The sequence below is a fragment of the Pezoporus flaviventris genome, unplaced genomic scaffold, assembly GCF_033815535.1.
Source record: "Pezoporus flaviventris isolate CSIRO_AGI_PZ_B2104156 unplaced genomic scaffold, CSIRO_AGI_Pfla_v1 ptg000036l, whole genome shotgun sequence".
Lineage (NCBI taxonomy): Eukaryota > Metazoa > Chordata > Aves > Psittaciformes > Psittacidae > Pezoporus > Pezoporus flaviventris.
In genome coordinates this window covers 16,215,670-16,236,428 of record NW_026892584.1, presented here as the reverse complement: position 1 = coordinate 16,236,428, position 20,759 = coordinate 16,215,670, and the positions used below count along the sequence as shown (strand labels likewise).

General features: G+C 40.4%; 1 protein-coding gene across 2 annotated transcripts in view; it reads right to left on the bottom strand.

Annotated features, from left to right (window-relative positions):
* Nucleotides 1-20,759, bottom strand: part of GPR176 (G protein-coupled receptor 176) — a 40,626-nt gene that overhangs the window by 14,209 nt on the left and 5,658 nt on the right. Inside the window, exon 2 of one of the 2 annotated variants that reach the window (XM_061463364.1) lies at nt 13,397-13,538. The exons of the other annotated variant lie outside the window; for it this stretch is intronic. The gene's annotated coding sequence lies outside the window, so the exon portion shown is untranslated. The remainder of the gene's footprint in view (nt 1-13,396; nt 13,539-20,759) is intronic. 2 annotated transcript variants of the gene reach the window in all.

The window sequence follows — 20,759 nt, the reverse complement described above, 5'->3', positions numbered from 1 at the left end:
TATGGCAATTTCAGCTTTGGAACTGAAAGGTATCCAGATAAAACCCTTCAGCTTTGTATCTACATATAAAACTAGCATTGCAAACAAGCAAATCTCATTTAAAAAAAAATATGATTAATTAATTGCAGGAGAAAAAAAGCCAACAGAATTGTTTAAAAAACACAAACAACAATATTGTAAATGGTGCACAAAGTCATGTAACAGAAATACTGCAAGTATGTTACCAAACTGTCTGAAAGTTCCAAAAGCAAACCATCAGGATGGTTACACTAAGAATAAATAATAAGAGAATCTCAAGTACAAACTAAAGAATATGTACCTGAGTTTTTCTCATGTCAATTTAATCTGAGTAGAGCATTTTATTAAAAACTAAACAAACAAAACCCAACAAATTAAGAAAAAGGCATTACATAAATTCTCTTTTCCTAAGAGACATTGTAATAAGCCATTCAGGTCTTAAAGTGCCAATGCAAGCATAAGTAATGCTTAATGAGGAAGCACTCAAGTAACAGCACAATCTACTGTGAGAGGGTACCTCAACTCTCTGATTTTCCAGTGGGAGACAACTCATCAGCAATAACCATTTTAAACAGTTTGCTACCAGATGTGTACTGGGGAAAAACCACATTAGTCACTCTGTAAAACTTTAAAGACAAGTTTAACATAAGCAAACAGAGGGCTTCCATAGTGATGGTCATTTTGAATTGCGCAATTGTAATAACCTCTCTTTCATATTTTGGAAATTACATAAATACAGCAGGAAATATATCTACCTATATTCCAAAATATTCATTAAAATGTCTTAATTTTAGCAAATTAGCACACAGACTTCTTTCAGATTCTGTCAAGGTGATCCCATTTTCCTTATTTCCCCCCTCTTTTTTTTATTTTTTTTTTTTTAATTAAGATAATTATTACTGACAGACTGCAACACTCCAGTGCTCTCCAAGAAAAATATTTAGCACAGGTACAACCCCCTGGCCTGTTCTGTCAACCCACTCCTATGTATAGAAAAATCTGTGGATGCTCTGCATTCATGATTCATTTGGATCTTTGTGCTAACATTGTAGGAGTGCCATGAACTACGACGCTGCTTTAAAAGCTTTAGTTTATGAGAAGTGCCTTCAGAAGAAGTCTCTTTTCTAAAAGGACAGCAGAAGACTTCACCAGTAAAGTTAACAATCTTGGAATTAAAACAGTGGATGTTCTAGATTGAAAGTAAAGAAAGAAAAGCTCCCAAAAGCCCACAGAATTTTACCAAGAGTCTACAACTGCCTCTGGAGCCTACTCAATAAAAAATTAACATCAAAAATTAGCACTATAATGACGCAAAGAAAATCATTACATAGGAACGCAGACATACGCTGTTAAAACCTGACTCATTCTACCATTGCTTGTGTGAGTAGCCCAACAGACCACAGCAGAACCTGCACACTAACGAGAGCAAGGGTGTCCCACTTGTACCCTAAAGTAGAATTGCACAACATAACCCTTCCCCAATTCCTATAAAATTATTTTTACTGGGATTATTCAATTTTTTGTTCATGCCTCAGTGTTCCAACAGCAAATAAAATACTCCTGGGATTTCAAGTATGGAAAAGTTAATTTACCACCTCAAGCTTTACCAGTAAAATATGCTAACAGATGTAACTGACAGCTATTATGGTTAGATAAATATTTCACAGAGCATCTAGCGCATACATAAATGCAAAAAACATTAATGCAATATTAATGTTTGAGTTGTACCTACATTAATAATTACTGATGTTGAATTGCTGTTTAATGACCTTCTTATAAGTCTTAATCTGGCACTACAGAGCAGTACGTCAATAACCTTCTCTGATTTTCAATGGTTAAACTAAACAATGCATCAATTATTTTGTATCTAATTTGCAACATGTCTGGGTTTGGTTTTGTTTATTTTAAAGAAAAGCAACTCTCTTCCAGGCCACATACTTGGCCATTTCTGCCACATGGCTCATTGCAATATTAACGGCAGTCATGAAGCTTTATTTTCTGCAATGTTTTGAAACCACACATCAGAATTGTGGAATGACCCAAAGGACTATTTCCATTCCTTGGAAATTAGAAGACATAATTGGAAAGTTTTTGGTTTTGGGTTGGTTTTTTTTTTGGTGTTTTGTTTGTTTGTTTGTTTTTGTTTTTGTCATTCCACTGATGCCAGGCTGCCTAATTCATCAATTAGTTGTAAAATATTTCATAACTTGCTTTCCTTTGCTGAAATGTCGGAGTTTCTGTAGGACATGCAAGGAGACCTACATTATCAATAAACCTACTTAGAAAAGCTAAAAACAAAACAAAATGCAAAACTGAGACCTGAAGACACTTTTCATCCTTCAAGCAAGCCACTGTCAATTAATTTGGCTGTCCCAGCACTTACTTAGATGAACATGATCATAACACTATCTTATTGCTTTCTTGACCCTGCTAAAAAAGACAGGGAAAGCAGGACTTGCACGTCATCTCTAATTCTCCCTGCTGTGAACAACTGAATGAAGGAGATGATGAGTTTTCCTCTATTCTTTCAACCCTCTCATCAGGTTAATGAGCAATGCCACCCATAAAAGAGGAAGGTATTTTTATTTCTCTGAAATACAAATGGAAAAAAAAGGAAGAGTACAAGAGACTGCTCCCTGTATGCATGTCACATATGCCAAGTTCAAATACTACTAGGAGTATAAAAGTACAGCATTAACCTTCCAGAAGCACAAACTCAGAGGTTGATCTGTATTGATCTGATCACTACTTTTAATCCTCTCTGCAACAAAGAACCTAGCCTGAGCTGCCAGCAGACCCTTGGCTGTGTCAACAGGACATTCCTCACATCACCAACTACACCTTGGTGTGACCCGTGTTAAGATACCCCACTGTTCCCCTCTGCAGCCTGCCAGAGAAACCAGAAGGCATTATCGGGTTAAATTCTTATTTCCTTCATACATCACATTTGGATGAACACCAAGAACACAATTACCGGATTCATACTGCTCTGAAAATACATAAAAACTGTAATTCAATGCAATTGGCACTAAAATTATTCCCTTTCCTCTATTCTCACTTTTGCTTTGTTAACTTACTATTTACCAATACCATCTTGCTGTGAAACTGAACCAATGTTGATGAAGAAATGCATGTCCACATATATATATTCCTGGGGTAATTTTTTGGCTTCTAAGCATTCTTTATCAAATTAAAAAGCATGAAGATTTACAGAGTCTGTTTTCATGCTGTGTTTGGTGGCTACCGTAGATACTAGTGGCTATTGTTTTTTCCTCTGAATGCATCCTCTTTCTGCCAAGTGTTATACTTATGAACATTATTCATTCAATTTACTTACTAATTTTGTATTTTTACACTATTTGAATTGTTCAGGGTTTTTAAAAATGCATTTTCAGTACCTATTACTAAAGCTGTATTGGAGTAGCAATGTACTTTTCCTAGAACTGCTCTACAGGTGAGGTCTTTGCATTTTTTCATAGGATGAAGCAAAATCATAAATCTAATCTCAAATCACCACTTCAGTACAACAAATACCCACAAGAACCACAGCTCTGCAAAGGAATGAGAGGCAAAGATGGTACAGGAGGCAACACCTTTTACTAAACCAGCTAAAAAAGTGCAAGGTGAGGAGGAGAGAAAAGAGAAGTTTCAGGCTGAAGCCAGACCCCTCTTGGACATGAGAGTTGTTCAGTACTCTTTGATCTATATTATTTGCAAGGGCTCATTTTTATCTGGTTTGGCACAAACCTGGTAGCACATTTCTTACATTTACTGAAATGCAAGTAAACAAAATGCAAAATAAGAGAGTTAATGACAAATGTGAATACTAAGTAATCTTCAAATCTTCAGAGTTTTGTGACACTAATGATGCTTTCATTGTTACAAATGCTGCATTTAACACAGTAGTGTGTGTACAGCTCACCTGTTCATCTGGATGAAACAACAGTAATTAGCTATTTTCACAGGCACTTTCCAGAACATTTACCTAAAAACCCTTATTCACCTGTATTTGGATTATCATTGCACTTGCTCCACACAGTAACACGAAGCCTGCAATCAGAGCAGGTGGAGGTAAAACTCCAGTGTAACTGCATTGTTTTGTTGTTTGGTACCAGTGGCAGGATTATCTGGAGCCCTCTGTATTGCTTTTTGGGGACAAAACTGATTTACACTCTTGCGATCTTTAGCAAAAACTACAGCTTAAAAACAGAGGGGGACATACAACAATGAAGTATATTGGAGAAATCTCTCCTATACTTCACTCTGCACCCTTCAAAGTAAAATCTTGCCATATTTACTGGGCCAAGAGAGACTTGGCTGAATAAAGGATAAGACATTGAAAATAAGCTAACTTGATTAAAGACAACTTTTTTTTTTTCCTTTTACTCTGAAGTTGAAAATTCACAAATTTATAGCTTTAACGATGTTTTCTAAAGTACAAAATTTCCCTTATCATTAAAACCTACATAGATGCAGACACATGTTTTAACAGCACTCAAAATGCAGGCCAAAATTTCTTTTTTTAAATGCTTTAGGCCACTCCAAACTGCATTAATCTGCTGGAACAGATTAACCTTACAAAATGAGCCCTCTTAGTACTGCAACACACCACAAAGTTTGTCTAGCAACCTGGTCTAGTGGAAGGTGTCCCTGCCCACAGCAGGGGGGTTGGAACTAGATGATCTTTAAGGTCCCTTCCAACCCAAACCATTCTGTAATTCAAACAGCCATGAGAAGTCTGGATGCTGGTTTCTTAAATCACATCCATGACTTCAAACCTTTGGATGCAAAGGATGATAAAACACCACCATACTTTTCCACTCTGCCTAAGCCCACACAGATGAGACACGGCAGTCCCACTGCTCCAGGCATGACATTGAGTTTCCTAACACCTAGTCATTTCACTAGGGACTGTAGTGACAGGACAAGGGGTAACAGGTTCAAACTTAAACAGGGGAAGTTTGGACTGGATATAAGGAAGAAGTTCCTTACTGCAAGGGCAGTGAGGCACTGGAATGGGCTGCCCAGGGAAGTTGTGAATGCACCTGGCGGTGTTCAAGGCCAGGCTGGACAGAGTCTTGGGTGACATGGTTTAGTGTGAGGTGCCCCTGCCCATGGCAGGAGGGTTGGAACTCGATGATCTTAAGGTCCTTTACAACCCTAACTATTCTATGATTCTATGATTTGTGCAAGGAAAACCAAAGCAAACTCCACACTTTGTTGCAGTTCTGAAGTCCATGTTGGACCCATAAAACAAAACTCAGTTCCTGAATTCAGATGTTAAAAAATAATTAAAAAAAAAACTCAGGCTGCTGTCCTTATTACTAGCAGCAAACAAATAACACGTTAGCCACTTACGAAGTCACATTCATAAACTTTTGAACACTTTTTCTACTCTATTTGGAAAACTTTTTGCTCTGGTGTCTGACTTCCCTATAAATCTTCCTATTAAAACCTTCATGAAAAGTAACCAAGTCCTTTAGGATGAACTAGATCGATACATGCAAGAGCTTATGACCTGGTATAACATCACATAAAATAGGGAGGCAATCAGGTTTATTTACTTAAGATGGCAATTCATTGTAATAGCTGACAGTAAGGAAAATTTTTCTGTTCCAGACAGAACAAAATAGAGGAATCTCCCTCTTCCCTGCTGAAATATTAATACACTGGGGCTCTGAGAAACAACCCCATCTGCTTTTCTCTAGCACATATTTCTATGCAGAAGGAGCCTCTCCCAGTCCAAGACCCTTCCTCTCTGAACCTTGCTACAACACTGCTCCTTCTGTGCCACTTGTTTCTTGGTGTAAGACTTTGCTTCTTAGGTACAGAGCACAGAAATCTCTCTCAGCCCTCACCATGACAAGCAGTGATAAAGCAAGCCCCACAGCAGGCGCTGGCTTCCTTGCCCATGCACAGGAGACTCAGCACCCACATCACCTCTCCAGCCCTGGCGTGGTGGTGCAGCTTGTGCTAACAGCTCCATAGAGTTGCTTTCTTCCACCAGCTACCAGAGGGTGCAAGACGCTGCAGAGAGCAAGGTATACTTTTCTCCCTATTGTGCCTAAGTGACCAGAACAGGGAGAGAGAAGCATACTACACATCTGATTGCACTGGCTGATGAATTTTCAGCAGGCTACCTACCACACCTCTCCCTTTTCTTAGCTTTTTAAGGGGGGATGTAGACTAGGAAAGATTGGGCAAGAAAGGCAGAAAGCAGGCCAACCTCTATCTGCCAGAAAGGTCTTCAGAGGAGTACCAACCACTGCCACTAACACTCAAAGTAGGATTACAGAAATACCATCACATAGGCATAATGTCATGTATTAACATTAATCTTGCATGTGTGCTTTATACAATGATGTGCTAAAGTAAATTTCACACTGGCTGACTATGAGGGCCTTAGTGGTCCCTGCTGGCCATTCCTGGGACCCTCAGCCCCTGCCCATGGCTCCAGCAGCTGCATTCAAACTCTGACCTGGGCACACAGTCCTGGCATCAGTTGCCTTACATGTGCATGTGTCTCAGGTCTCTTAGATGGATCTCAGACTGTGCCACTTTATTTTCCAGTTTTCCAGATTAAACATTGTGTGCTGCCACTTTCTTCCTCCTTAAAAGAGAAAACATTAAAAAATGTAAGCATCCCACAGAGGATCTACATAGCTCCCACAGCTGAAAAAAAAAAAGGTTCTCTCTGTAGCTGGTTTCCTAACATGGAAAAAAGTGTCAAATGCAACAAACAGAAAGCTGTCATTTATACTTTATATCTCTATATATAGATCAACAATATATACTTTATAGTATATAGAGTATATATACTATATATACTCTATAGAGTATATATACTCTATATACTATTATACTTTATATAGAGAGAGATCAAGCCAAGGTTCCCCACTGCTTCACTGAAATATATAGCACTTTCTAGCGCATGTACCTTGGGTAAGTATTGCTGCAATACAGGTCTATAATTTAATACTCCCTGCTGACTATTAACACACTACTAGTATCTGTGACTGCTATTACACACTGCTGCTGCAGTAGTTACCATGCCAAAAAGACAATTCTCAAAAACATCTCTCTGCACTCAGGAGGTTTAGCAACAGAATAGAGTTAAAAGGTTACAGAAAAAGGAGATGTGAGGAAACTCTTCAGTCTGACCGCTGTCTTCTCCATAGGCCACTGTAATTTTTTGTAACTTACCTCCATATCCAAAGACAGATTTCAGTCTTCATTCCAGGTCTTTACAGGCTTTGCAACTCTCAAGAGTTAAAAAAAGCACAGAATATATTTTTCAATTGCATGCTCCTGTGATGGTCTTAGTTTATAATCAATCTTTTGGGAACCCCCTGAGCAGCAGCAAATTGTTCAAAAGACTCCCCAAGTACTGGCAGAATTATTCCACACAGTGGTAGCATCCAATTTATCAGATTTCACTGAAAGCACTCAACAGCCAGCAGGGATTTTCTAATTAAGACTCTTCCAATGCAGTGAATCACTTTGGAAATAAAAATTTATTTTAAAAATAACTTTGCTGAAGCAAGATGAAATTGGGAAATTTGTGTGTGTGGTCTGTGGTTTTTATATCAGAAGTACATGAAAATTTGATTTCTAGAGCTTCGAAATGTACAGCCTAGGTGGCCACTCTCCAAAACAGAAGACCAGAAATAACAGTACTGAGGTAAAACCACAGGGTTCACTAAGTAACCACATTACCTTTGGAAGTCACTTATGGCCCAATTTTGCAAGAGCAGGTAACGATTCTGCTGGGTGACATCGTAAGCCTGATATTTAGGAGAAGGTGAACATCCATCTTTACAGCTTCTTGGGCCAGATAGCCAAAACTCACCCATAATTTCTGACAATTTCAGCTGTATGCATCTCACAAACATTGCTCCTTCTGCTATTACTTTTATATACTCTAGCTTCTTTTACCTTTTCCTTTGCTCTTTGGACTTAAGAAATCTAAATTCTAAGTTGTTCTGACAACTTCAGACAAATTGAAGAGTGACTTACATAGACATGTTAAAGACACAGTTCCAAAGACTGATCCACAATGCACAATACAAGCTCATCTCAAGTTTAAAACTTAACTAAAATTATTAAGTCAGGGAAGAAAAAAAGAACCGTAAATTAGTTCAAGACATAGCTAAGCAAACCACTAGAAATTAGGCATTACAGACATGAAGAAATTTGTTAGGCAGAAAGCAAAGTTACATAGTCTTGACTAGTCTGAGCCTGGCCACTGCCTAGAATCATAGAATCATAAAATGTTTTGAGTTGGAAAGGACCTTAAGATCATCTAGTTCCAGCCGCCCTGCCATGGGCAGGGATGCCTTCCACTAGACTAAGTTGCTCAAAGCCCCATCCAACCTGGCCTTCAACACTGGCAGGGATGGAGCATTTACCACTTCTCTCCAGTGCCTCACCACCCTCACAGTAAAGAACTTCTTTATACCTAACCTGAACTTTCCCCGTTTAAAGCTGAAGCCATTCCCCCTTGTCCTATCACTACAGTTGCTGGTGAAGAGTCCCCCTCTGGCATCCTTGTAGGCCAGCTTCAGATACTGGAAGGCTGCTCTGAGATCTCCATGCAGCCTTCTCTTCCCCAGGCTGAACAACCCCAACTTTCTCAGCCTTTGTATGGGAGGTGCCTGTGTTATCAGATTAAACTAAGCGGTTAAAGCACCTGTCACTTACTATGGCCAAGCACCCTGAGCACGCTATGCCAGCATGTTTGTCCCCAAGGTGTGGTAGATCAATTCAAGTGTAACCCTGGCACGGGATGGGTGGTACTCCACTACCAGGTGCAAAAGACTGTTTGAACATTAATTTCATTTTAATCTGAATAATGGTCCTGACACTGCATAAGAGTGATCATTTAAAACAGGTTTATGTAAATGAATGCGAGTTTCTGTGTAAACACAGCTTACAAATGATAATGTATAAATTAGCTATTATATTGCCTGAATAACAAGACACCAGATAAAAGCTTTACTCTAAGATATGAGAGATAATGTTATAGGTAAATAATACCAACTATTACTTAGCAAAGCAAAAATGTGTACCCAGATGGATTCTGCCCTTAAAAAAAAAAAAAAAAAAAAGAAAAAGAACCAAACAACACGGGAAGGCTGGCCTTTTGGAATAATTCGCTCTCTCAAAGAAAAAAAAGACAAAACCAAAAAACAATTTTGCTTTCTTAAATGCTTAAAATAATCAAAATAAGCCTCTAGAGACTGGTACCACATCATGCAGTGTCAACTGCATGAGTGTTTTAGTATCTCCTTTAACCAGATTCTTTTCTTCTGCTGACTGTGTTCTAAAAACTGAACAAAAAGAACAGGACGTCTTTGTTAAAAACAGAAAATTTTGACTGTGGTGGCAATTTATATTTTTTTTTTTAAATTAAATTGCAGACATAGACCACTGAACTCAGCTAAATCTAGCATGAACACTAGAGAACTGCACTGGATGAAAATAAGGATAATAGATCCAAATTTTTATAAGTGAAACAAAAAGCACTTCTGTAATACCCTATTGAGTTCTGCAGCTTTTTCTTTAAGTATTATAATAATTCTGCTGACCTGTACATGATGTTCTTGTAATGTTCCCTTTTTCTATTAATGCATCAGTGTTTGCGTGGAGCAGGAAAAAAAGGACTGCATCTTTCAAAACGTGCACAAAAAATACAGATGTGTTAAAGAGCTATGTAGGCGGCAACATCCCATTATAATTTCCTGATGACTACTAGCCATATACACAGTGTTACTTACTTACTGTACCCATACATGTAGTTTCCTAGACTTAACGTACACAAGACACAGACATAACTGCAAAAAAAGACAGATCTTACATGCAGCCATCAGAGGGTATTTGTGCACTCCAAACAAAACAGGATGAATGTTTACCTCTCTGTGGTGAAATAGAGAAATATAGACTAAAATATAATCTATTATAAGTAAGTAAATTAGTTCTACTTAGTGCTCATCCTTGTATAAGATAAATGACCGTAGCTGACGTAGTTCTAGGACCCTGTAACCTTGTACAAAATTTATGGTAAGCAAAACAGAACACGTAGATAAAGATTAACTGAAACTAGCAGATGTTCAGGATGAGTTGTAGCTAAGTTAACTGATAGGTAGAAGGACAGGGAGGAATCATTCAATTATGTCAGTGGTGTTACTAAACTAATTAAGCTGGCGTGAGCATTTATCTACTGCGTATGCTTCAAAGACTGCCAGGACGGAAGTTCAAGGAACAGCTAAGTAATGAAGATTGTCGGAAAAAGTAAACAACCCCCAAAGACCACAACCACATTTTTGTGCGCACGCGGGAGAAACTTCCTAGAAAAATGACGCAATACATAAGTAACCTCATGAATATGCATGTACGTAATGAATATGTATGCTTAGGGACTACAGAAGGACAGCTTGTTTAGCACTTCGAGAGAGACGCGCTAGGAGGAGCTATCCGCCGTGTCTCCCGGCGCCGCAATAAAGAATACAGCTTGTCAACTTAAAACTTTGTTGGCGAGTTCCTGGAGATTTCTCTGGATCAGTGGTGGGAATACATGTAGCAAAAAAAGGCAAACCAAAGAGGGCAGGTGACACAGCTGTTCTGCCAAAGAAAGAGGGAAAACAGTACAAGGTACTGTATAGTACAAGTACAAGCTGCTGAACTTAGGGCTGGCCCGCTTCCTTTGGTGCTTTGGCCACATGCTTTGGGTAAGTGGGAATTTGCTGAGGCTGCTCTGAGCGTTTGACAAGCAACTGCTGTAAAGGATGGGAGAGGGTTGCATGCAAAGAGGTCTGCAAGGCAGTCTCCTCATCCTGACGAGGCTGAGCATACCTGGAACAGAGCTGAAAACAGGCCAAAAGGCCTAACAGAAACCAAGTAACCACGGGAACATGGTGAACAGGGGCAGTCACCATGGAGGAGTGGACAGGGAGTCTTCACTGGCAAAGGTACGAATCAGCTTACTTCTCTATGCATGCTCACTCACACATGCATGCACTCACTCTTCAGTTTATCTCATATAGACCGCAGCTTACTTCACTGATAAGAATCTTATGAAGGCTACAGTACAGTACAAAGACTGCCATCTTAATTCACTGAAACAAAAGACAAGCTAAACTGGTAAAGCTTTAGAAAAAGTTCAGCTCAACGTGCCAGTCAAAGTCCAGGAACAGATACTGCTACTGGCTGGACATGTGATTACCTATTCAAGGGCAGGTTTTTTGTGTATATGTGTATGTGTACAGTACAAGGAGTTCTTGGCCCTCGTCCTCCTCAGATGGGAATGGCTGAACTGGAACAGTGAAGAGAAATGAAAAGGTCCCAGATAGGCCAACAGGAACACTGCTGCATAGCCTTGGCTTCAGCACAGCAGCTCTTGTGACTGGGACACGAGTCTCAAGGAAGCACTGTATCCGTCTGGGCAAGAGTGCCCAGATATTGGATAATATTGGATAATACTGGATGTAACAGAGTAGAAAGGACTCAGACGACAGGAAGCAGCAGCAAGTTGCTTTACTAGGCACAGAAGTAGCAGGGTTTGAGGTACTGGAGAAGAACTGAACAGCAACTTGCCTGTCAAGTGCAAAGGGAGCGGACCTCCTTGAACCTTCTGGTAGCTCACAAGGAAGAACAGGGTCAATGGTCTGTCTGTATCAGTACCAATATGTCCTGGGTTCAGCAGTAGTAGTCATGTTTTTTCTTTTGTGTTAACTGGTGCAGTGCTGTGTTTTGACTTCTAGCTTGAGAACAGTGTTGGTGAAGCCGATGTTTTCGGTTGTTGTTAAGTGATGTTTACCCTGACCAAGGACTCTGTGAGCCTCATGCTCTGCCAGGGAGGAGGGGAAGCCAGGAGGAAGCAGAGACAGGACACCTGACCCAAACTGACCAAAGAGGTATTCCATACCACAGCACGTCATGCCCAGGAGGTAACTGGGAGTTAGCCGGAAGGGCTGGGAGACTGCAGGGTTGGAGGAGGTATCGGTCAGAGCTTGGTCGGGCTTGGGGGCCGAGTTATCGGTCAGCTGGTGCTGAGGTGTTGTATTCTCTTCCCTTGTTATTTCCTTTATCATTATTATCATTGGTGGTAGCAGTAGTGATTTGTGTTATACCTTAGTTACTAAAGTGTTCTTATCTCAACCCGTGGGAGTTGCATTCTTTTCAATTCTCCTCTCCATCCCTCCGAGAGCAGGGGGAAGGCAAGAAAGGGGGGGGGAAGTGAGCAAATGAATTACCTGACTGGGTTTAAACCACGACACAATAACACAGGGAAGTGTCAGAAGTTTGTCCTGGAATCTCAGTTCGTGTTATCAACCACGACACTGAAGCACAGGACCTTCATAACCACTGTCACTAAGAGACTTGGTAAGAGTTCTACATGCTAGGGGGAGACAGAGATCTGGAGTCCCAATGCATGAATGAGATGGTGATGCTTAGAAATGGGGTACCTTTTGTGACAAGACAGACTTGTAAAAGGACAGGCTGGCTGTACCTTTAAACTGCAGGGAAATATTTAAACTAAAAGTTGGGGAAAGCCAAAAATGCACAAAAAAGCACCTGATTCAGACTGACACAGTCCCAAAGAGGTTGTAGCTAATGCTCCCCTGAAAAGGCTAGAAGAAATAAACAGCCTAATACAATAGAACTAATTAAAACTACAGACATTGAATGAAAACAACAACAAAAAGCACCCTAGTGCAATATTTTCCACGTTTTCCAATTAATTCCGGCAATAGCAGTAGAAAATGTATTTTAACCCCTTGCATGAGTGACTTTGTTGGCTGTTCTACAGTATCAGAGAAATGATCCAGTTATGCCATAGGAAATACAGATACACAACACAAGTAAGGCCTGCTGGATTCTGAGCAGAAGCAAAGTGATGCAAGGTATGTAGAGAAAGATATACAAGGTTACACAAGAAGCAAGATCACTTTATATTTTACCAGTCTTCTGGAGTAAGTTGTTGAGTTCTTGCATGGAATTCCTTTGACAGACAAGAGAGTAAGTCAAAGGTGGTAGAAATAAAAAGCAGACTAAAAATAAAGTCTCTGTTCCCCCAAAAATTACAGGCTGTTTTCCCCAAAGAGAACTGCCAGACCGGAAGGAAGGACCACCATTGTCAGGAAGTAAGCCAGACTATTCATGATGGAGAAGAATGTAAATTACAACACTGAATACATAACTCATACAGCATTCAAAAAAGCAGCAGTCCACAGCAATCTTCCAGCAAACCCCAACAGCAAAAGACCATGAGCATAGAATAAGACAATTAGAGCTCTTCCAGCCATCACCATTTCACAGCTTCACTACTGCTTTTGTTACTACCACAACTGCCATTTGCATTGTCTGACTAATGCCTTACCATCAAAGGCGGTGCAATCTCTTGTCCAGGTAGCCCTCCAATCCAGGATATTCTCCTTATTGCAATGCTTCAAAGGAAGCTGGCTGACACAAGGCACCAGTTCTTGTCCCTGCTTCCAGCTGCTACATCTAATTTAAAAATGCTAAAAATAACAAAGGTTTACATGTAACAGAGAGCAAGAGGCTGTACTTCCTACAGGGATAGCATTTAATCAAGAGTGAAATGAAAACGGATACAATTCTTCACTGGTGTTTCTGCCATTTGCAAACTTTCTAGCAGCACCTAGCCCACTCTCAGAACATTGAGCATTTTGAGAACTCCTTCCTTGTTACATACAGATACAGGAAGTATAGGAACCATAACAAAGAGAAGTCTCAAATCTCAAAATGAAACTTCCAGTTCAGTTGTTGCCCTAGTGGCCACCTATATTGGACACCCAAGAATGCAGAGTCATTTACAGATTCTGTTATGGTCTGATGGAATACAGGGCAGGGACCAAAAGATGTACAGCAGGAAAAGGAAGTATTATCTTGAGCACTTGGGAATTTTTCCTTAAATATTTACAGGATGTATATAAGATCTACTTTTGCTTTTCCTCTGCAAATGACTTCACTCTGATATTCCCACTAGTACATATACAATATACTGTATAATCTCAGAGCATCACCATACTCAAATTATCTAAAAGAAATGCACTATGTAGCTTATATTAGGAAATATAAGCTTACAGGATTGCCTTTGTGAAGACAAAGGAACAGAGAGACACAAAAGCAGGTGTGGGAACCCCAATAACCTACTGAGAGAATGGAGCCCCTGTCAAAACCCTCCCCTGGTTGTCACAGGGGAGCCTCCACCCCATGGGCCAGGGGTGGCCCCATCTGTGAGTGGGTGGGAGAGGCTCTCCAGGTCTCCTTTCAGCCTGAGGGGGTTTAGCCCAGAGGCAATGGGAGTCATTGTGGGACCCAGGGGATAAGCATTTGGGGATTGTACAAAACTTACCATGGTATATGTTTACAGTAGGGAGGAAAAGGTGAGTAAAGGGAGAGTTCTAGGTGGTCTGGTACTAATATGGGGGACTAGATGGAGAAGGGGATAAAAGCCATCTATAAATTGGCACTTGGTCAGTATGTTTGCCTGGCCATGTCCTGAACCTGATCAGCACAGTCTATCCCATCCTCTCCTTAAACTCCATTTCCAACCCTTTTTGTGGGTGAGGGGCTCTCTACCCCATGGGTCTGTGTGCATATGGAGGTCCAAGTGCAGTAACTGAAGTCAGACCATGGGACATCAGGGTGGCAACAACAGGAGAGACAAGAGTGTGCATTCATGTGAGTGTGTATGTCAGTGCGCAGTCACTATTGAAAATCAAGCCAGGCTAGCCAACAAGTAAGGTAAGATGCCTAGGAGACAAGTCATGATGTGGCCATAAGTCTGAGCCAGATAACCAGGGGGGACAACAGGGGTCTGTAAGTTGGTTAGTGGAGGACCAGAAGATCCAAGCCAACTGCTGGAAAGACCTTGGGATTTGGAGGTCAGCTACTGGTAAGGTCATAGTTCTGGGCCAGCCACTGGAGAGCCCCGTCCACAGCTATGTGTCTATATGTGAGGCAACTGGAAGACAGGATCCTGGGCTGACTGCTGGCTAGACTGGATGGCTAAGAACAGCTACTACACAGGGATCCATATTGCTTATATGTGTTTAGACTTAGGTATTTTATACTAACGGGCTTTCATCCTGAGCAGCCAGAAAGGGGAAGAGGATGAGGCCATTGGCACTTTTTTTGTTTGCATGAGTGCTGAACTTACTTTCTGTGTCAGTCTGCGTGGCTGCTTATGCATATATGTTTATGTATGTGTATTGCACACATATGTGTATGTGTGCCTCTTGGGAATGTGTGCTCAGGCTTGCAGCATGGAGGACATGGAGCTGCAGCAAGCTCACCTCTATTAGCCTATGGGATTCAGCAGCACCTAAACACTTATCACCATCTTTTTGGGGATGAGCGATAGAAAAGTCCACAGTTTCCTAGATCTTGAAAAATGTTCCCAGCAAGCAGCAAACTTACTTTTTCCAACACCATACAAATGAATTAATTATTAAAGACAAACAGAGAAGAATAAAACTCTCATTTAAGTGCTCATGGTGCCTGCTTAAATAGCAAGCCAATAAATGAGATCTGCAACAGACAGAACTAACATGCATTTAAAATTCTTTCTAAGGACTTGGGTTCATTCACGCCCAAAATACTAACTTACTGCCATAATATCCAATTCAAAATCTAGATGCATCTAAACTTTCACTGAAGTTCAAAACGGTGATATATACACCATTTGGAATTTGGGCAAACGTAACTCTCAGTGAAAAGCAAAACATTAACATCCAGTCACTTAGTTTCACAGCTCTGGTTCACAGCTGTCATTGAAGTGTGTTCACAGGGCGACTACAGACAGTAAAATGATGGTTATCAATCAGTTTCACCCTAAATAGGGATCAGTTTAGGATCATCAACGCACACAATGTTTAAAGACATCAGTTAATCCCCCAGCACATGTCTGAGGAAGGCTCTAGCACACAGTATCCCTGAAGTGCCAAGCACTTTCAGGTATAAATCACTGCATTTCATACATTTCCAAGCTGGGTGAATCACTGTTTTCCCAGTGCCTCTCTTCTACACCACGGTGGTGCTATCCGAGCAGCCCCTCAGCCAAAGCCAGACAAGGCGCCTCTGCTGATACATAGGAAGAGGAGGAGTCTCCATAGCAACGGGGACCGAACAGGCTCTCGCACCCCTCTTCTTCACTCACTCCCCAGACCCAATTGTTCTTCCGAAGAGAACTGCTTAGCGGTTCACCTGAAAACACATGAACAGCAAAAGCCTAATACCTACACCAGACAGATTTAGTCAAGGGTACAACCTGAACTGGGCTTACTGCTGCAGGGTCCGTTATTCCCGAGGCTTGGAATCACCCATATAGAAATGTAGGGGAAAATTATTACCATAAAGTTAAGATATTGTAATATGTTTTCACTATGCAATTATTATTACATGCAAATATTACCACGCATATCATTACATTCACCTGATGCTTATTAGACTTGATTTTCAGTCACTTTTTACTTTGCCAAACTTTAACTATTCCAGCTAACCAGCAACAAAGTTGATCTATGCGAAGTGCCCAGTTTAAAAGACTTCATCTAAAACAATTCAATTTTTCCTAAGCGACATCAGTAGAAACAAAACATCCTCACCATCCCCACACCTGCAGAACAGAGCTACAGATTTTTGCTGGAGCGGTTGTAGATGTGCCCCTCGGTCTTTAGAAATTCTTTCCAGCCTTTAATCATGTACCTGCAGTATTTTTTACTGCAAGATTCCCTGCATCCTTCTTTACAGAAGATGCTTGTGGTGAATTTCACTTGTAGCTATCCCAAGATACAAATATTTATTCTTTACAAACATGTTACCTAGACTGCCAGTTACTTTAGAATTGTATCCCAGAAAGAATATAGATCCTTTAGCAATTAAGTGCTGTAACAATTCCATTTTACATCTCTGCACAGATGACAGCACAGAGAAACAACAATCAGTTTCCAGGGCAGGGAGAGGCCGGAACCAAACAGTTCACAGGAAATCTTCAGGAAAAAAGGCAAGCCTGAAGCTTTGCCTCTTCTTGTCCTGCAAGACACTGGGAAGGCAGCAGGGGTTTACTTGGAAATCTAATATCTGTTCAGAGTACACCGTTTTCTTTCAAAGGACACCTCCCTTTGATATCACCACAGTGTGGTGGAACCAGAAGGCAACCAAACTAACCCACAGCTTCCAAAAAAGTGCTGTAACCACTAGAATAGAGTTCAGACTGCATCAGAGCATTCTTAGACTTTCCGGTAAAATTATTTTTATACAAGACAGATTTGGGAAGACAAAAGAGCAAGTAACAAAGAGCTTCAATCCCCAAAGCCCCAACTAAGGCACTGATCTACAAGGTCTAGGAAAGTTTCCTCAATATGGAATTATTTGAGATACTTTCTGTATATTTTCTTACTAACTACAAGATGCATATTCAGTCCGGGGAGTAGATGCTGGCAGTGAGCCATTTCTCATTATAATTTTTATTGTCTTGTGTATGGGGTTTTTTCCTAAATGTCTGAAAAGAATTATTTTTTTCTTTAAAGAAAAAATTCATGCCATTTTCTCTATATTGCTAACATGAAAATTGTGAACAGACTCAATAACCTCAGGAGCACATGCAGGCTCTCAGACCTGGGAAATATGAATAGAATAGAAACTACAAACCGTGACAGGGGGGTATAATCTCGCTTAAACCTAACATGACGTGAACATTCGCTACATCCATGCTACAGCCAATAAAAGCACAACTCATATAACTTCTCAGTTTAACTGCAGTTAATGGTATGTATATCTGTATGCAAATCAGTGAAAAATCCATGTTAAGAGTGACAGAACCTATACCCTGATATCCCTCAAAACTGCTATTCCTGGTCTTCATTTCCCTTCTGAGAACGATAGAACATGTTATTGTACGTTGGATTTCACGCATCAGTTTTATCTCCCTTTCAAGCTAAGCTGACTGCACATGCTGGCTACAAGTGCTCTTTGGAAATCCTCTTCATTTCCAAGATCCCCTCCCACTGCCTACACTCAACTGAAAGCAGCTGCAGCCACCTCCAGCGACTTCTCTCTGCCAAAGCTCCGAATGCTCCCTCTTCCTTCTGCCAAAGGTTTGATTGCTCTGCTAAATTAATATTTAGTCTCTGAAGATTGATTATCTCTAATGGCAAGAGAAAAATATCCCCTGTAGAGCAATATCGGTGTATCCCTATATTCTGCAAATCTGATCTCAAGAATCTTCTTTGATAAAAAGGAAGCTGTTAATAATTTACTCACTTTAAAAAGGAACTCCGTAATTCCAAGCTTCTTTTTTTTTAAAAAAGGCATCCTTGATTAGCCATTCATCAGTTGTCAGCTATTTGTCACTGTCCACACATATCCTTTTTCAAACTTATGACAGCCACAAGAGTAAAAGCAGTAATTCCATATTTTTCTGAGCCAAATAGCTAGTATTTTTCACAGTTACCATATTCAAATACTCTATTTTCATAAACTGTTTATTAATTTTTGAATAGCAGCCAAGAATATACTGGAGCTTTTTGGTGGCTTTTTTTCTTTTTTCCATGCTGGAAAGAAGAAATTATCTTAATTAAAAAATGCTACAAATTTCAGGTTAGAAATCTAATTCTTAAATCCAATTAAAACTAATCTATTAACATTGCTCTACCCCTTTGACCTCAAGCTCAAAGATATGAAGCCTCTATTTATTCTGACATGAGTGTGTGACGAGTAACACCAACAGCACTGGTGATCCCCTTTGCAGCCTTGGCTTCTCTGCTGTGCATTACTGAAATGTATTGCAGTGCTAGATGCAGTCCTACCATGCTCATGCTGTAGTTAATCCTCACAGTATGCTTTGTGTATCAGAAGCCCAAACAGCCTGAGATGTGCCCCCAAAAAAATAGAAGAGTGGGATCGCTGCATGAGGTCCATCTCACATATGGTCTTCATGATGAAAGATCAAATTAGACAAAATCCAGAATGCACGCAGTTTACACAGGTCTCAGAAGGGAAAGAATGGAAAACAAAAACCAGGAAACATTTCCCCAAGGTAATATAATGGAATTGCTGCACAGCATGGTTCTCAAATAGTGGAAGTTTCTTTACCTTAGGGTCCTCTTATCTGTAAAGCCAACGCAAATACATCTGCAAAGCCAGATGTAGCTCCCAGTCTGTCAGTCACTACAGGAAAAACCAGCACAGTCTCACTTTCATGGCCCATTGAGCTCAGTCACATCATGACTTTCTCTTCACCACAGTAGTGATACGCGGATAGACTCCACAACTCATTAAAATTGTAAAGTAGGTATGCTTTTTATTCAGCGCTGAGACGCACAGGGACAATTCCTCAAAGTCATGCGTACCTCAGTGTTGTTTCCCTCTACGTTTATTCTCTAAAGTTATATATATTCATAAGGTTGCACAATATGCCTATACATATTCATGTCCTATCCCCGCTTCATATTATAATGAGTTAGAATGTCCTTTGCGCCTGCGCAGTGCCCCCTCTGGTCATGGGCAGGGGTCTCAAGATGAAGCAAATGAATCTTCCTTCCTCCTGTGGGTAGGGGTCTTCAAGATGAAGTAAATGAGTCTTCCTCTTCTTGAACTTTTCACTTTTTAGTCTTCACGTATGGCCTTAGGGTTTGGTCTGTGTCACAGCCATAAACCATCTGCTTCTCCCCCTTCAGACATCTGCTTTTCCTTATCAATAGTTGCTTATCAGTAGAATTAGTCTGCTCTTCCTTGTCAATAGAACCAGGTGTCTGCTTTTCCTTATCAATGGAGAGTGCCTTTGTTCTGCTTAGTAGGCATGAGAGGTACAGACAATACTTTTGTTTAAGCAAGCGAATTCCTCTAACCCTCCTGTACAACCCCCCTGTACAACCCCCTGTACATTGGTTAACCCTGTATCAGTAGCAAGCAACAAGAAACTGGTCTCCCCTTGAAGGGCTACTGAACTTCCCAGCTTCTATACTTGCCCTTTGAGAACAACCATCAGTGGCCTGCATTGCTCTGGGACATGCTGACCATTACGATCACAATAAATCGTACAAAAGCTGAAGCTTAACTGTTTTCCAGCAGGAAGAACCAACTACCCATGCACATGGGAACACTACAAATTTTCCTTTTCTACCAGCAGTACTTGTCAGTCCTTTTCCACATAAATCCCTACACAACTTGCAAAACTCATCAAATCTCTTTTTTAATTTAAATTAAAAAAAAAAAAACTTTAATTTTTAAATTAAAAAAAAAAAAGCAGAACTTTACTCCTGCTCAAAGAGGAGCAACTTTAGAAACTGCATGAAAAACCGTGCTTTTGTCATTAATTTGCATCACTGATGGCACTGCTACTATGACAATAGGTGGCACAACAACCTTGTGAAGAGAAGGGATCCTGAAACAAGAACCCAAAGAAAGACAGACACGGTAATATGCCAAGAAAAACCCACAAAAACAAACAAACACACATGAGGATGGGGAATATGGTCTCCATCTTCAAAACCTCAGTAGTTTGACAAGGCTGAAGTTCTAAACCTCAATTTTATTTTATCCTTCCTTTTATCAACTTCACATGAACAATACTATCCCTTTGATATTTGCCATTTGAATTTGGCACCTAAGGATCCTAACCAGTATTACTGTGACTGCAAATCATCATTCAATTCCACAAGTAATCCTGACTTCATCATCTTAGCCACATCCGTTTGATGGCAGGTGGAGGGAACTAG